We start from the raw sequence: 18,187 nt of genomic DNA on the forward strand, positions 1-18,187 counted from the left end.
CAGTTCTTTGATCGCTGTTATTTTGCTATTTGTATACCTTTCTTTTATTTTTTTATTATGATTTTTTAATGTTTATTTTTAAGAGACAGAGGCAGAGTGCGAGTGGGGGAGGGGCAAAGAGCAAGGGAGACCCAGAATTTGAAGCAGGCTCCAGGCTCTGAGCTGTCTGCACAGAGCCTGACATGGGGCTGGAATCCACAAACTGTAAGATCATGACCTGAGCTGAAGTTGGACACTGAACCAACTGAGCCACCCAGGCACCCCCCTTTCTTTTATTTTTAATGTGCCTTTTATTCTCAGTATCTTTGAATACTTACCAATTTATAATGCTGTTTAAGCTTGGAGGGACATTTTTATTGTAAGTCAAATTAATTTTGGCTAAGTATTTAGTATGTTTTCCCAAGGATGCCTAATCAATTTTCACTTAAAAAAAGAATCAACTAATAATTAACTCTCTAGAATCTATCATCCTCAGGCAGAGAATTTATTACTAGGGTTGCATTTCCACTGAAACAGAGTCATGCATTCACAAAGATTCATCAGTGCAAGTGATTGAAGGCAACAATGTCTTAATTGTTCTGGAAATATAATTTTTCTACCAAGTGTTATATGTAGCTGCTTTAAGGACTAGCCTTCTACCCTCCCATAGTAAAAACAGTAACCCAGTGGTTTTATGTTAATCTTGTGAAAACAAAATATTTTAACTTGTAGTTTCTTCAGAAAATATATTTATATGCTACACTGATGAACATGTTGAGGACAAGCCATGCAAATTCTTAATTGAGATCCCATGTGTGAACTTTCATAAAGGTATGTATGATTTCCACATATTAATGCAATCCCTTATTCACATTGTAAATCCCATGTCAGTTCACCCCTTCCCCATCTCAAATACGTATCATATGAAAACATACTCAAGGGTTTGTTTTGTTTTGTTTTGTTTTGTTTTTAATCAAGAGAGGAAAAGGAAGAGCAATCACAATTTGGAGATACTGTACTATTTTCTGTATTGTAGCACACTTTTTTCTGTAGGCGTTTGGTATCTCATGGCATATAAATGTGCAAGATTGACTTTATCTATAAAAGAAGAAATGTGAGATGTTAGAAAACAAAATTTTACAGCTTACACAATACTATGCTTCTTATGCTGGGTGAATATGTATTGACCTCAATTATATTGTATTATTGGTAGCTACTTTCAAAGTCGTATTTCAACATTTTCTGCCTTTATAACGATCTATTTTATCTCGTACAGAGCTTTCTGACTGATCGCGTCCTAGCAAATTTCAGGTCCACTGTTTAGATTTACTTGTATTGCTTTGTTTTTCAAATCTGCAATTCAGTTATGTCTTTTGAGATGCTTTAAGTAGCAAATAATCTTGACTCAAACTGGCCTCAAAGATAAGGAGATTTATTCTTTTTTATCAGCAGTGGTACCCATGTTTTCTTCGTGTTCCCATCCTGTTTGCTAACTTCATCTTCAGAAGGTTTTCAGGATAATACCCATTCCAGTTCCAGGCTTCATATCTGGAAGCAATATCCCTAGGAAGATGGGGCTGAGACTGTTCTCCCCCGCCCCATGTCTTAGGAACAGTGGATACGTTCCCAAAAGTCTTGCCCAAACAGGCTTTCTCTCGTGTCTAACTGACCAGCAACAATTCATAAGCTCATTTTTTAACTGATCACCATCCAGGGAAATGAGAGTCCTGTGATTGAGACTCATATTTAGAGAAACAATTTGTCAAATTCCTGTCACCCACTTCCAAGAAGCAGCAATTGAATTTAATTCATGTATTAATTTGGGAAGAACTGTTGTTTTAATAATAATAGGTCTTCACATAATGGAAGATGATCCATTTCTCCATGATTTGGGTCCTGTTTTGCCATCGAACGTAATTGTGTAGTGATTCCACATGAGTTTTGTTATTGCTTTTATTCTGTGACATTTTATAATTTTGCTGATTTTTGCTCTTTCCATCTTTTTGGTTAATGATAGCAAAAAGAAAATTATTTATTGTTGGATTCTAATTGTTCTGATATTTTTGACTGAGTCTCTTGGGTTTCTAGTGATATAATCTCATCATTTCTCAAAAGAAAAAAAAATGCTGCCCTCTACTTTTGTCTAGGATTTTGTAATTTAATTTCTTTGCCATCTCTCATTGCATTAGTTAGAAAGTCCACATCATTGTTCAGCATCAGAAGGAATAATGACAGCCCTGCCTGTTTCCTTAATAAATGTGTATGAAAAGTAGACTTCGACTTTTGGTTTCTTCCTTGATACTAATTGATATAGAAACTTTCTAGTCAGTCTTGTTTAAAGATTATTCAGGTATGGGTGTTAAATCAGGTTCTTTCTAATGATTCTCCATAAAGTTAATTATTAAATATTTTAATAAAAGGAATTTTGTCAATATTTTAATGATTAAATCATTTTTTCATTCGTGGAGTAAGTCCTAATTTGTCTATGCATTATTCTTTTAAATGCTGGTGGGTTTGTTGTTGTTGTTCATCGTGCATTATAAATTTATCATCTTTTTATACATAAAATTGCGATTTTATTTTCTATATCAGTTTGTGATAATAAATGGAAGTTAGCATTGCAAAATGAAGTAGGAGGCCGTCTGCTCTATACTGTGGTATATTTTCAAACCTAAGGAATTACTTCCCACTTGGAAATTAAGTATTATTAATCACCTTGCATTTATTAAATAATTTACAATAAAAAACAGTGGTCTTTTGCTGAAACTTTCAAATATTTTTATTTGTTTCTCTTAGTGTATCCGTTTGTACTCCTAAACATAATTTTATTCTTTTTTATTTAATGAGGTTAAATATCATCTGCTGGCATCTTCTATGGAAGATGAGGATTTAGTATGCTTTCACCATCACCCCCTACTTCTATTTCTGCTATAATCACAATATATTCTGTATCATGTGGGGTTTTTTTCTGATTATATTTATTTAGGAAATTTATAGGACCAGTAATGAAAGGCCTTACATATTTTTATAAGGAGGTGGATTTTGTTATATATGAAATATAGAGCAATTAGAATTTTTTGAGTAGAAGAATGGCATAATCTGATTTGATTTTTAAAAGATTATTTCTTTTACTGTGTACATGTATTTAGGGAAAGCAAAAATGGAAGAAAGGGGATCACATAGGAAGCTATTGCAGAGGACTAGAGGAAAGCTGAAGGTGGTTTGAGTAGGGGAGTGGCACTGGAGATGCTGAGAAGTGGACACATTGATGGTATGATATGAGCGTAGAACTGGTAAGATTTTAATGGATTGGATGTAGGGGCCAAAAGAGAGTCTTCAGTGATGACTTCTAGGGTTTTGGCTATACCAGCTGAATGGCAGTGCTGTTTTCTGATATGAAGTAGACTTGGGAGGAATAGGTGGGAGGTGGATTGTGGGTTATCCTGAATTCTGCTTTTGGGTATATTAGTTTTGAGATGACTGTAGTGAACTGTATTTAAGCAATTTTTATTTTATTCCATCTTCCTGATCATTCCTTCTAAGTTTCCCTTATGGAGTCTTTTCCCTTTTCCTTATGAGGTTTTATAGGTTTTGCCTGTTTCTGCCTCTGCATCATACATACCGAATTTTACCTATTTCTTTGAATGTATCCTTTACCCCACCCCCATGTTTTGTGCTTTAAATATATGTAATTATAGATAGCATATGTCTATATTTGTATCATGTGTAAGCATTTGTTGGTCCTCAAACAACATCCCCAGTCTTTGCAGAGAAAACACCCTCCTTGAAACATCATTATTGATCTTGCCTACTGAAAAACACCTGTGATGCCCTCAAAGCAAATACTTTAAAATAGTATTATGTGATCTCTGCAGATAGAGTTTTCTATTCTCCTTCTTATAAAAGTTTCTCCATTGTAGCACTGATTACAGGTGTGCTGTGATGCTAGTCCAATGTCCATCTTCTTTTTTTTTAATGTTTATTAATTTTTGAGAGACACAGATACAGAGTGCAAGTGGGGAAGAGGCAGAGAGAGAGACACACACACACAGAATCTGAAGAGGCTCCAGGCTCCGAGCTGTCAGCACAGAGCCTGGTGCAGGGCTCACACTCACGAACCGCGAGATCATGACCTGAGCTGAAGTCGGACGCTTAACTGACTGAGCCACCCTGGTGCCCCTCAAATATCCATCTTCTAAAGATTGTGAGTTGCTTCGGAACAGTGATTGTTTCTCATGCACTGATGGCACCTGTGTTAGGTCAGGCACACTTGTGGAGGAACATGGTGATATTAGTTGATCCTTACTTTATAGACCTAACAATTTGATGTGGAGAAAACAACTAAATAGTATCAAATGGAGAAATAAAACACAAAGGAAAACATACCACGTTAGATAAGTCAGGTAAGTTCTTGAGTGTTGGATGAGGTCATGGAGAGGATGTGACTGCTGATCAACCTGCGAGCTGTACCTGGGCATTCAGAGGCTCCCCGCCCCTCTCCTGTTCTTGAATGTACATTCTGCCCACCATTCCCACAACTGGACCCATTTTCATGGATGAAGTCTTGGGAGAGCAATGTGTGGTTGAGACCATCTGGATTGAACCCAGCTAAGACCTCTATGTAAACATTTAAAATTGTGGCAGGCAGAGGTAGAAATTTATTCTCTTGTGGCTGCTGAAGACATGTGTCATAAGTTCCATTGCTCGTTCAAAATGCCACTTGATGATGAATATTGAGGAATGACTAAATATTTTATTTAAAATAAGTTCAATTTTAATAAATAGAATTAATGATCAAAATTTTATAAAATGTATTTGCATATAAAATTGCAAAATATCTATGTATGATTTTAATCTTTTAAATTTTATTGAGACTTGTTCTGTGGCCTAACATTTGACGTCTCTTGGAAAAAGTTCCATATGCAGTGAGAAGAATGCATATTTTGGTGTTGTTGGGTGGAGTGTTCTGTATTTGTCTGTTCAGGTTCAGTTTACAGAGCTTTTCAGTTCCTTTCTTGTTGAACTTCTTTCTGTCCATTTAAAGTGGGACATTGGGGTGCCTGGGTGGCTCATTCGGTTGAGTGACCAACTTCGGCTCAGGTCATGATCTCATGCTTCATGAGTTCAGGCCCCACTTTGGGCTCTGTGCTGACAGCTCGGAGCCTGGAGCCTGCTTCAGATCTTGTGTCTCCCTCTCTCTCTGCCCCTCTCTCGCTTGTACTCTGTCTCTCTCTCTCAAAAATAAATAAAGATTAATTTTTTTAATTAAAGTGGGACATTGAAGTCTACAACTATTATTATAGAATTGTCATTTCTCTCTTTAGTTCTGTTTGTATTTGCTACATATATTCTGGGGCACTGTTTTGAGACTTAGTTTATAATTTCTTGATGGACTGACCCTTTCATGAAAATATGTCATCTTTGTCTTTTAGACAATTTTTGACTTAAAGTATTTCAAAGTATTTTATATATTAGTATAACTATATAACAGTTTTTGACTTAAAGTATTTCAAAGTATTTTATATATTAGTATAACTATATAAGCTCTCCTTTGGTCACTATTTGCATGGGATATATTTTTACATCTTTTCACTTTTAATTTATTTGAAGTCGGACACTTAACCAACTGAGCCACCCAGGTACCCCTCTTGCTGCTTTTGAAACTATTTGTCTTTATATAGTTTGATTATATGTCTTGGTGTGGATATTTTTTATTTTATACCCTTTGGAATTTTTTCGGCTTCTTCGGTCTATATATTCATATCTTTCATCCAATTTTGGAAGTTTTTAAAAATTTTTTTTAATGTTTATTTCTGAGACAGAGACAGAGTATGAGTGGGGGAGGGGCAGAGAGAGAGGGAGACACAGAATCTGATGCAGGCTCCAGGTTCTGAGCTGTCAGCACAGAGCCCATTGCGGGGCTCAAACTCACAAACCGCGAGATCATGACCTGAGCCGAAGTCGGTCACTCAACCAACTGAGCCACCCAGGTGCCCCTAATTTTGGAAGTTTTAAGCTATTTTCATCATTTGTTTTTCTTCCTCCTTCAATTTGTAGCCAGACCATTTACAATTCTGCCTTAACCTTCATTTTTTTGCTTAACTGGAGACTAGAGTTTAGCCAGAAGTGGAATGTAAGGTCTTCTCAGATCTTTTCTGAGTATGTGCTGGCCCTTCTGGAATCCCTGGTGTAGGAGTTCTCTAAAAACTTTATTTCCTAGTGTATCTCCTTTCCTAGCTACTGTTTTCCTAGGCTTTCTGGGCTGCTGCTTGCCCCCTCAGTGTAGCTTGTATCAAGTGGCAAGTAGTATATTCCTTTCTCTGCTCAGCAAATGCCACAGAGAGATCTCTCCAGCCCCGAGAGAGTTTCCAAAGGAGGTGCATTAAGTGCAAGCCCTTGAGCAGATTCATTGGGGAGCCACAAGACAGAGTCCAATGAGTAATCATAATTATTTGAAAATAAGCTCTGAGTTCTTATACTGATGCTCCAAGAGAACCAAGAAGCTTCACAAAGAAGAAATGCTGCCCTCTGTATGGCCATCATTAAACTAGATGATGGAGAATGTTTAGGCAGGTAAACAAACAAAATCTAGCCAGTGCTCTTTTTATTAAGCACTCCTCTGATTGTTTTAAGATTCCTATTAGATTCCCAATGTTCTACAAAATTTCTTCTGACAGTTTTTGCCAGATCAGTCATTGTTTCAGTGGAGGAGTGGAACTTCAGTGCTCCTACACTTTCATTCTTAGTGACATCACCCTACTGACATTTTTTTCACGAGCAATATTATTTACATGAATGTTACTCATTTGTTTTTACTTAAATAATAGACACCTTCAAATGCTTAGAATGCTTAGAATTTGGCCAACACCCTTGGATTCTCAAGATATTTCCATATATGGGCTTACCATATTAAGAGTCAAACATAATCTATAGAGGGGGTTTCAAAAAAGGTTAAGCTCTGTACTCTTTGAAAACACTACTAAATACAATTAGGTAGATTTTTAAAAACAATCAAATCCACAAAGATAAAGGAAATTCAAGAGGAGAAAATAGCAACAAAATCTTGGACTGTGAAATTCTAAAGCATATGTTGTAACTGACATAGATGACTGGAGAGCATGAAATAAAGCTAGCAATACAAAACCCCAACATGTTTGCTCTTAAAATGCACCAGATACTCAGGAGTGATGGTGCTAAGGCTCTCTGAAAATGAGGGGTGAATGTGGGTATATAAACAGGAATATATCAATTGAATCTTTGTTTAGTAAGTTGCTAGACCACTAGTATTATACCTCTCATAGATGACACACACACCCCACAACCATACCCACACCCATACAAATGCTGGCAAAAGACTAGAGGATTATTTTCTGGAGTAGCTGATCCAAGTTGAATTTGAGCTGGTGAACACCAGCTAGTGATACCATATATGAAAGGAAAACCAAATCGGTTCTATGTACTGCAGAATGAATCACTTACTCCTCTTTCACTATTAGGTTTCCATAGTCGTGATGGTTTCCAGGAAGGGAATTGATAGATTTTCCCTTGGGAAATTTAACTAGTCCCAAAGAAACTATATAAATATACTACTGTTCAGTGTTCCCCTCATTGGATTGGCCCAGTAGGATCACTCTGTAGTAAATTCCAACAAATTAAAACCTTTTTCTGCAACACAGAGCTTCCTTTAAGCTTTTCACCACTACCTTAAAATATGGGAAGACATGTGGATCCCTAGATATCTGAGAAAGGTTTTAACATTAAAGACAAAGATGAAAACAGGGAAAAAAAGGTGGAAGGTATAGAGAAATAGAAGTTATTTCCTCTATACTCCTTGTTAAGACATATTGGTCATGTTTTATTTTTATTAATGCATTGGTGCACTCAGGATATTATTTTATGTTTGTAAAGACTTAGTTGGAAATATGTTTTATATATATATATATATATACACACATATATATCATATATATACCATATGTCAGCTTTATCAAGTGTGTGTGTGTGTGTGTATATATATATATATACACACACACACACACATACATATCAGCTTTATCAAGTTTTGGTATTAAAATAATTCATTATAACTTCTCACCATTTGCTAAAGTATTAGAAAATGTAATGCAATGATGGAAATGCTATATATATATATATTATTATATATATTCTATGTATATTATATATATAATATATATAATGTATATATATAATATATATATTATATTATATATAATAATAATAATATATATATATTATTTTTTTTTATAAGCCTGACCTAATATAGTATTAAATGTATCCAGTCTTGGGCTCCTGGGCAGCTCAGTCAGTTAAGCATCTAACTCTTGATTTTGGCTTAGGTCATGATTTCATGGTTTGTGGGTTCAAGCCCCTGTGGGGCTATCCTCTGTGTCAGCAAGGAGCCCTCTTGGAATTCTCTTTCCCTCTCTGTCCCCCCCGCCATGGTCTCCCCCCCCCCCCCCGTCTCTGTCTCAAAATTAATAAATCTAAAAAATTAAAAAAAAATCTATCCAGTCCTGGTCATTTTTGATGGATGTTAATGTGTGTGTGTGTGTGTGTGTGTGTGTGTGTGTGTGTGTATTGGGGATAAAGGGCTAGACACTGTGGGAAGACAGAATTTTCTTTAATGACCTTATTATTTCCTAAATTCAATCTGTTAGTACATTTGTACTTTTTCAGCTATTGTATTGATTTGTTAATGCATTTAAGTTATTAAAATCAATTTAGTTTATTCATTTACAAATAAAAATTTATACAGAATTATTCATTTTATATGTTGCCTCTTATATACTGGTATTAAGTTATACCTTTTATTTGTAATTTTGTTTTTTTTTAAATTTCACTGGGGTACCTGAGAGGCTCAGGCAGGTAAGCATCCGACTGTTGGTTTCAGCTAAGGTCATGATCTCATGTTTTGTGAGTCTGAGCCCTGCACTGGGCTCTGCACACACAGCATGGAGCCTGCTTGGGATTCTCTGTCTGCCTCTCTCTCTCTCTCTTTCTCTCTCAGATTAAATAAATAAAATTTAAAACAAACACATTTTATTGATTATATTTTTAAGAGTTTATTTCTCCTTAATCTTAAGAATCTGCATACTATTTGAGAAGACATGGTATGAATGATTAAAATGAAAAAAAAAATTTGCTCCATATGCTTTCCATGATTTTTGACATCTGAAATAAGTTTATCTAAAACTTTCTTTGAAATATAGCTGCAGTTATTTTAAATGTGTGCTGAAATCCACTTTACTTTGCAATGATTCTATAGTATTTGATACACTGATACAGGGTGTTTACTCAGTTTTTATCTTTTCCCATCAGTAAATTCAGCAATTGTTTATCATGTATAAAATCACAACAGAATAATACAGCAAAGGAAGGCTACACAGTTAAATGAAACCACATGAAGAATTTAGGTAGATGGAACACCACTGCCCAAGTTGGGCTATCTCATTCTGGCCGCACTAAGGCCTGTAATCCTGAGAAGTCTCTGTGATCTGTAGTAAACTTGGTTGGTTAGGTGTTCAGTTTGTTGTCTTTAAAACTTGCTAACTCAGTTCTGTATGAAGTTCACAGTCATTCAGGGTGAAAATATTTTTCATTGCCACAAAGCATTTGCTACAGAAATCCAGTGCATGTGGTATATGGAATCAGTTTTCAGTTTCAAAAGCAGTTCCTCAGGTGAAAAATAAAACTTTATGGTTTAAGAGTCATATTTACCACAAGCTAATGGGATATTTTAGAATATATTCACAACTGTTTTATAAGAGCATGAACATTTTCAAATACTTTTCAGTGAGGAAAATTAAAATAATGTTGACAGTTCTTAGAGTACAATACTGTGATTCAGTAGAACACGGAGTACAGTGGCACTTCCTGCCTACACAGCTCATGATAGAAATGAGATATTCAGTTATTTTATTTTGAAAGAGAATGATTTGTTAAATTGAAAAAAGTTATTTTAATATTGGAGAATTAATTAGGGTCTTATTACAATGATAGCTATAAAATATTAACAGATCCCAGTGTTGATATCATGTATGAATGGGATCTACTTGATTCCCTTAACAGATTACTACTAAGGAAGTTTTTAACAGATTTAGACCACCAACAGATTTAGTGCCTTTTCATTGGCAAGAGCAATGAATGACCTCTTCGTAGGCAGGTGTAGTCTTAATTGTTTATATCTCATATTCTAATGAGACAAGGTGGATTATGGTAAAAGTAAGAGTGAGATTACACAATGAGGAAATGACGACTGAAATTTCCCATTTATTCAGGAAATTGAGTCATTGTGTACTCGACCGTTTGTATATCTCTATAATTTTAGGTTAAATTCTTGTTCTCATTGACTAGTCTTTGCTTTATTCTGTCTCCTCTCCAGTCTTTATGAAGGTAGTGATACAATTTGTGGTATAATGCAGAAAATTTCACATTACATTCAAGTAATAGAAATTTGTTCTTCTTTCCTAAACAAAATCTTATACAAAATTTCAAATAGATGATAAAGGAGAACCCAAGTTACCCTCTGCTTGGCCTTACCCTTGTTTCCTTGAGCAGCCTTTCCTGAACTCTAGAAAAAGAATCAGTTGTCCCTAGCAGTCAAGAAAATAATGCATTTTGGTTTGTTTTAAAGCAGAGGCTTCCTCTGCAACTAATTGTAGCATTTAAATATATTTTTGGAAAGATATGTCTGATTTGACTTGCTACTCTTTATTTGATTCACATAGATTGTGTGTTGGGGGTCATACATTTTGGTGTAAATTGAAGAGTGGTACAACAACCAAATGGATTTAACACACTTAGAAGTATATGGTATTTCTTATATGATACCAACCGCTTAGTTGTTTGGGAATGTCTGCGCATTTGGGCACTATGAACAGATAATTTGAATACCATTGCAGACTAAAGCTCCATCTCCACTATCCAGGACTTTTAGTTATGACAAATGGAAGCACTTTGCTAGGTCAGACTGTTTAACAGTTGAAGATCTCATCACTTACAACTGTGTTATCGACATATTCCAGTGCATAGTGTGATGATAATGTGCTCAAAACCTATCTGTCCTACGTAAACACAGGGAGTGAGTTTTAATTTTCATTACTAATTTTTACAATTTAAAAAGTTATATCTACCGTTACTAGACAGCATATTTTAATTATTAGGTGGTAAAACATTGTTAAAATAACATTATTGAAATAAATTTTTAGCAAGGAATCCAAATTAGAAGTAATAAATGAAATCATATCATTTCAAACTCTTGGATGACGTTTTTAGTGAGATTTGTGATGGAATCGCAGGGTCATGTATTATGTCGTATTTGTTTTCTGTGTAGAAGTATGGAGAAGGTAGACAATGTTTAATAAAGCAATAACTCTAGAATCAAAACCTTTGATGAATGGCATTTATTTTATTTATTAGATTTATTATATGTTCCCTTTTCCCCTTGACCCACATCCACCCATCCCCTACCATTTTTTTAAAGTGATCAAATTATTTATAGTGCAAATAGAACAGCCTTGACTTGGCCTTTTCTTCTCCATGTGATTTTGTATCAAGACTGATGAGGGGCACCTGGGTGGCTCAGTCGGTTAAGCGTCCGACTTCAGCTCAGGTCACGATCTCGCGGTCCGTGAGTTCGAGCCCCACGTCGGGCTCTGGGCTGATGGCTCAGAGCCTGGAGCCTGCTTCCGATTCTGTGTCTCCCTCTCTCTCTGCCCCTCCCCCATTCATGCTCTGTCTCTCTCTGTCTCAAAAATAAAAAATAAACATTAAAAAAAAAATTAAAAAAAAAAAAAGACTGATGAGATGAATAGTTTCTTACAGTTCATTCTTAGTACTGCACATCCTCTGCTTGAATTGGTTTCATTAGTTATGCATCCGGCATTCAAGAGAAGATATCAAAATAACATGATGTTTGGTTTTAAAAACTCTTATTAACTCAGTGTTGAGTCCAGTTGAAACCGCTCATAAGGCCCTATGTATCATGTTGCCATAAGGTTCATTGGTACTAACCAGGTCCTATTTATAATGACACAAGCTACGGTGTACTATCTTCTTTAGCCTGCTAATTAAGATTCTGTGTTTGTGTACTCATTTCTTATATTTGATTCCAATATGTGTATTTGTATGTTCCAACACTACTTTTAATACAAGGAATTATCAGTACAGTCTTGTGTGTGTGTTTGGACGTGGTATGGTTTACACACTCTCCTTCAAGTATCAGTAGTTGAAAGTTTGGAAATGTTCTATGTAACACTCAATATATTGTTGGCTGGTTATCAATAGTGCTGATATTTTATGATAGAAGCTTTGACTTATATTAACATGGTATTAAGCTGGTGTAGGAAATACCCCTTTTTCTTGAATTTGAATGGCTTTTAGATATATGCTATCATTAAAAATTTAGGTAAGCTCATTAATTTAAAATATTTTAATACAGAATGTTTTTTGTTTTTTAAGTTTCTCCTCCAAAATGGGCAGACATATAAAAACTTTAGAGGGCATTTTTACTTTTATTTCTCATATGAAGGGGATATATTGGAGTTTCTCCCTTGTTTATGGAGTTGTAACATTTGATTCTTTAAAACTAATTTATTAAGAAATACCTGACAGATGTTAGATCTGTAAGATTGGTAATACAGGATCTATTTTATCTTTTTGGCTTGTTTTCTGTTTTGTTGTTAGTTACATTGAGAGCTCACCACACGTTCCAAGATCCTAATTTTGTCAAAATAAGTGTATTAAATCTGCTGCTAGAAAGCTCAGTGAAAGTGAATACTTGATTGAGTCTGTGGGGAACAGTTCCCTACTGAGCCTTTACAGGAGAACAAATGTTTAAAGAAGAATGGAAAGTAGAACAGACACAAAGTTAAAAGACAAATGTGCAGACTCCTGCTTTTAATGGTATTCAAGAGTTTAGCAAGCCATTAACTTTAGTGCTGTGCAATCGCTGAAAGGAAGGTTTAAAAATAAAAAGTGGTGGTTGTCTAGAGACTTAAGATGCTGAAGGATCCAGAGGGATCATTTGCTCTTGTAAAGGATCTCCAAGCATGGACAGTCAGAGTCCGTTGAAAAGAAATATGGAAATGCTAATTGATGCCCCTGGAAAAGCTGGTGACTATTGGGAGAGAATAAAGACAAGTAAATCGGCAAATCAATTTCAATATTGGAAAAGACACTTAGTAAATCTTCATAGTCTATCTGGAATGTTGTATTTAGTAAGGACGATTACCTTTGTGCAAATAAATTATCAGCAGTTATTTAAAGTGTAAAATTTTCATTGTTGTTGGTGACTTGCTTATCAAGTATCAGGGAAAATGTCCCATAAAATACCGTATTTTATCCTGCCAAAGTACCAATCCCTAGTACAATTCCACATCATGTAGACTGGTTAACTTCAGTGCATTATTCTATTATCCGTTTTGTCGTTCATTCTTCATCTGTCTTGTAAATTTTAAAATCTCACAAAGAGCCAGACATCTTGTTTTGTTGAAAATGAAATATCCAGTTTTAATTCTGGGGTTGCTATCAAACTGTCTGCTATCTGGCATGCCCTTAGTATTTTTAATTTTAATTTTTTATTTTTTTAAGTTTATTTATTTTGAGAGAGAGAGAGAGAGAGAGTGCGTGCGTGAGTGGAGGAGGGGCAAAGAGAGAGAGGGAGAAAGAGAGAATCCCAAGCAGGTTTTGCATAGTCAATGCAGAGCCTGATGCAGGATTTGAACTCATGAACTGTGAGATCATGACCTGAGCCAAAGTTGGATACTTAAACGACTGAGCCACCCAGGTGCCACAGTATTTTTAATTTTTAAAAAATGGAAAAAAGGGATCTGGTTTTCATTTAAATCTACATCTGCTATTTATAAAGTGGAGGGAAAAATTATAAATTATGCCTAGCCTTGATTAATTGGAGATAAAGATGATTTGTTATAAATCTTTGCCTGTGTTCTTCTTTGTATGAAAGGAAACTGATTTGGAGCCAAGTTACCAGCAGGTAGTAAATGCTCTTTACTGTTGTACTTATTCAGAGATAAGTCTTGAATTGGAGCCTCCTATGGAAAAGATACCATATGTGCGTCATGAAGAGAGATTGTGTTGAAGATGAAAACAGAAACTTGCATCCTACTGTGAAGGTGAATGTGCAGCCCAGAACAGAAAGGAAAAAAAAAAAGGTTTTTTTTGACTTGATGCTTGCTAGGTGGCAGTTATTTTTGTATATACTAATCCACTTGATCCAAAGGTAAACACTCTAAAACACCAAGAAAAGACATGGTTGTGTCATTAACCTGAGTGTCTGGTTCTGGAGTTAGGCTACTGGAGTTAGAATCCTTACTCTGTCATATACTAGCTATGTGATGTTGGGCAGAGGACTTATTTTTATGTGCCTTCCTTATTTGTAAAACAACCCATCAGGCTTATAAGGGTTAAAAGAGTTGCTATTTGTAGGCCTTCTGGAACAATGTGAACGCACAAGTGCTGGGTGAATGTCTGCTGCTACTAATGAAGGATAAAGGTTGAATATCATGAAGCACTACCTTATACCTCATTATAATCTCTAAGTTTATTTCTTTATTTTGAGAGAGAGAGAGCGAGAGTTGGAAAAGGGCAGAGAGAAAGGAAGAGGGAGAATCCTAAGCAGGTTTCCCACTGCCAGCACAGAGCCCCACACAGGGCTCGAACTCATGAAACCAGGAGATCATGACCTGATCTCCTGATCAAGAGTGGGATGCTTAACAGGCTGAGCCACCCAGGTGTCCCACACCTCCTTATAGTCTTTTTTTTTTTTATAATGTTTGTTTATTTTTGAGAGAGACAGAGACAGAGACAGAGAGTGTGAGCGGGGAGAAGCAGAGAGAGAAGGAGACACAGAATCCAAAGCAGGCTCCAGACTCCGAGCTGTCAGCACAGAGCCCAACGCGGGGCTTGACCCCACGAACTGTGAGATCCTGACCTGAGCTGAAGTCAGACACTTAACCGACTGAGCCAGTCAGGCGCCCCCCTCATTATAGTCTTAAAAGATGTAATATAAGCATAATTTGAAAAGCAAATGTATCCAACTTAATAATGTTACCGTCAATATTATTAATAGTTAATATCACTGTTAATAAAATATTTCCTTTAATAAAATATATTGTTTTCTGTATCACAAAATGATATGTTTGTTATTAATTGATTACATGTCATAGCAAGGTAATACAGGTCATGCTGATGATATACATAACAACTGACTAAAGTTTTAATTGCATTCTTAACCTGATTTTTAGTTTGCTTCATAGTACATGGAGTTTTAAGACATTCAGGTGCCTGTAAAAGGGAACTGGGTGCCTTTGCCATTTCATTGTTTCCCAGGTATTTTGACTTTCCACAGAAGGCCTGGGAATCTACATTATTATATGAGAAGAGTTTGCAAATGAGTTTCAGAAAGTCTTGAGGTAATACTGCTGCCTCTTGTAGACATTAACATACAACCAAGGATCTAACTGTCCAATAGATGCAAATTGTAAAGCCATAGCAAATACACGTATAAGAGTTTCTGTTCTGTAAGTAGTTTCAACTTTATAAGAAATTATGGTATATTGTTAAATGCCTTTGAATACCAGTGAATATTTAGTTTCTCTTTTGTTGACCTGCTCTCATATATCATATGAAAATATTTGTTTCCACACATTTCAGGTTTATATTCTTTTATTTGTAGGCAATCCTTTTGAACAATTTTTAAGCCCTATGTATTATTTCTAAAATAGGTCAAGAGTGACAGGTTCAAATTTTTGAAATATCTTTTGCTTTTGATGCTGAATAACTGCTGACATCCTCTTTTATAAAAGGACTTTATTTTAAATATGGAAATTCATAGCTTTGTAGTAGATGAAAATGGAATCTTAATGTTTTATAAGCAACTTCTTTTTCCATTTATAATAGAATAGTAAATAGGCAATGAATTGTTATTAAATTTCTTCAGTTTGGCTGATACTTAGCACATGGGAACATTTATAACTTCTTTAATTATTCTGTAATATTTTATGCATATAGATTAAGTTGTTAACTACATAAAAAGAGATAATAATTATTTTAATAACAATATTTTATGAGTTGATATTTTTTGACTATACAGCAAAATGAAAAAGGAACTGATTTAAAACCTTTAATGAAATATTATATCCGTATTTAATATTCTTTTGCTTGTGCACTAGTAATTACATTCATTAAAATTTTAATTTCGAGCAATATTGCCTAGATAAAATTAAGTAAACATCTCCTGTTAGTATCTGTTTATATACTGAACACCATTCCCTTTTAGCCTTTATTTCTTGCAATCTACATTCAATTATAATTATTTTTTCTTAATGTTTATCCACATATTGTAATAATGCTGCAAGTTCTGTGAAATCATATAGAGCTGCAAGAAGATGTGAAATATTTATTGTACATATAAAAATAAGCTTTATATATTCATCTAAACTAAGTTTCAAATTGATAATAACTGTGTTCTTTAAAACATTTAAATTAATATTCCTTGAGGTATATAGCCCTTCAACAGGTAGCTGTTTTAAATAAAGGTTTATATAACATTTGCCAATTTATTCAATAGTTTTTCTATTATACAGATAATTCTTTTTTTTAAGCTTATTTATTTTGAGAGAGAGAGAGTGAGTGAGAGAGCAAGCATGAGCAGGGGAGGAGCAGAGAGAGAGGGAGAGAGAGAGGATCCCAAGCAGTTTCTGCACTGTTAGTGCAGAGCCCGACACAAGGCTTGAACTCACTGAACCATGAGCTTATGACTTGAGCTGAAACCAAGAGTGGGACATTTAACTGACTGAGCCACCCAGGCACCCCTATACAGATAATTCTTGATGTATAATTCTTGATATTGCGTTCAGTAATTGCTGAATTAGCTCTTTTATCCATGAAATTGAGGTTGAGTGATGATCCCAAGGAAGCATGATTCATCTTTAAAAATGAATTTACCTTAATTTTTTTAGCCTATATAAAGAAGGAATAGAATATCTTAAAATTTCTTCCAGAATCTTTCCCATGTTGCCTTTGACAGTGACATCTGTATTATAGATTGTACATTCTGTGCTCTGATATGTGTAATGAAAGGAAGATAAACATATGATGAGAGAAAAAGAGATTTAGAGGATGGAACAAAAATAATCATAATGAACGTGGGATATCTCTTGTAGTGGTTTTTTAAAATCAGCTTAGTATGGAGGAAACACAATTTGAAAAAACCTAAAAGACTAGAGATTTACCTTCCCTGAACTTGCTCAGACAAGTCAGTTCATACTGACTGAATTTTTTCATTTTCTTTTTCATTTTTCATTTTACTTTTACTATCTAGATTATAATCAGGACCATCTTTTAGGAGATATTTGCATTTTGCTTGTATTTTCAGTGTGTTTATTATCAGTCAATACAGAAGTCTTCATTGTGTGGCAGTCTGAATGAAACGTGAAATCATTTTGCTTTTATGTTGCATATGGGTAGTTTAGGTCAACTCTCCAAAGCTTAATCTTGTCTAATGTAAGAAATTAGAACTTGGAGATGAGAAATATGTGTCTGTTTTTACTTTCATGTGATTCTGAATATCAATCAAAATGGACATTGTGATATATTTGTAGTTTAGGCCATTCCAAAATTAACTAGGTAAATATGTTAGTCACAGATAATATAATCATAATGCAGAAATTAATGTAAATCATCTTTCAGGTAGGAGGAGGGACTTTTTGTAAGTTAGAGAAATACAGGAGAAAAAAAAATGGCAGGTCTTGCCATGCAAATAAAATGTCTTATTTTTTGTTCCTTTTTTTTCTCTATCAGGTCTATAATATATAAGCAGATAGTTTCAGAATATCCAAGGATCCAAAGATATAGTCACATCTATATCTTAGGTATTGTGGAAATGCTTGTAAGATTTTGAAAGCCCTCATTTTATGTCCACAGTTCAGGCAGTGGAGGGGGGATATTACCACTGCCTTAGAAAGCAAGTGAACCCAGTGAGGTGGGGGGGGGATAGGTAAACAAAAATTGTCTTGCTACTTTAGCTCCTGTGAGAAAGGTGAAGACTATATACAACTTTGAGATTTGAGTGGTCAGAAAAATAATGCTTTTAAATTCCATTTGCTCACTTAATACTTATTTTATTTTTTATAATTATTTTCAGAGTGCCCTAATTATATTTTATGAG

The sequence above is a fragment of the Panthera pardus genome, unplaced genomic scaffold (genome assembly GCF_024362965.1).
Source record: "Panthera pardus isolate Hobbes unplaced genomic scaffold, ASM2436296v1 HiC_scaffold_21, whole genome shotgun sequence".
Lineage (NCBI taxonomy): Eukaryota > Metazoa > Chordata > Mammalia > Carnivora > Felidae > Panthera > Panthera pardus.